Below are 331 nucleotides of genomic sequence, written 5' to 3'. Positions count from 1 at the left end.
TTTTTTTATTATAAAAATGGTGGTTCCAGTAATCGCCCAGGAGGATGTTTACAGGGTGGTAATCACCCGTATGGTAAGTTTTTATTTATGTATAGTTTCAATGTTTTTTTGTTTTACCGTGTTTTAGTGTTTCGCGTTTTCTAGTGCTCTTTTTTTAGTGTTCGGTTTTCGTTTATTTTTTTCGATTTTCGTCTCGCGTTTTCCGTGTCCGCGTTATTTTAGTGCTCGCGTTTTTTATCGATTTGTGTCCGTGTTCTCGAGTGTTCGTTTTTCGTGAATTTTGTCGTGTTCGTTTTTCCGCGTTTCTTATCTTTCGTTTAATTTTTGTTCA

This window comes from Diachasma alloeum, unplaced genomic scaffold (assembly GCF_001412515.2).
Source record: "Diachasma alloeum isolate Michigan unplaced genomic scaffold, Dall2.0 Dall_scaffold_00426, whole genome shotgun sequence".
NCBI classification, from domain to species: domain Eukaryota; kingdom Metazoa; phylum Arthropoda; class Insecta; order Hymenoptera; family Braconidae; genus Diachasma; species Diachasma alloeum.
This window is presented reverse-complemented; position numbering follows the sequence as displayed.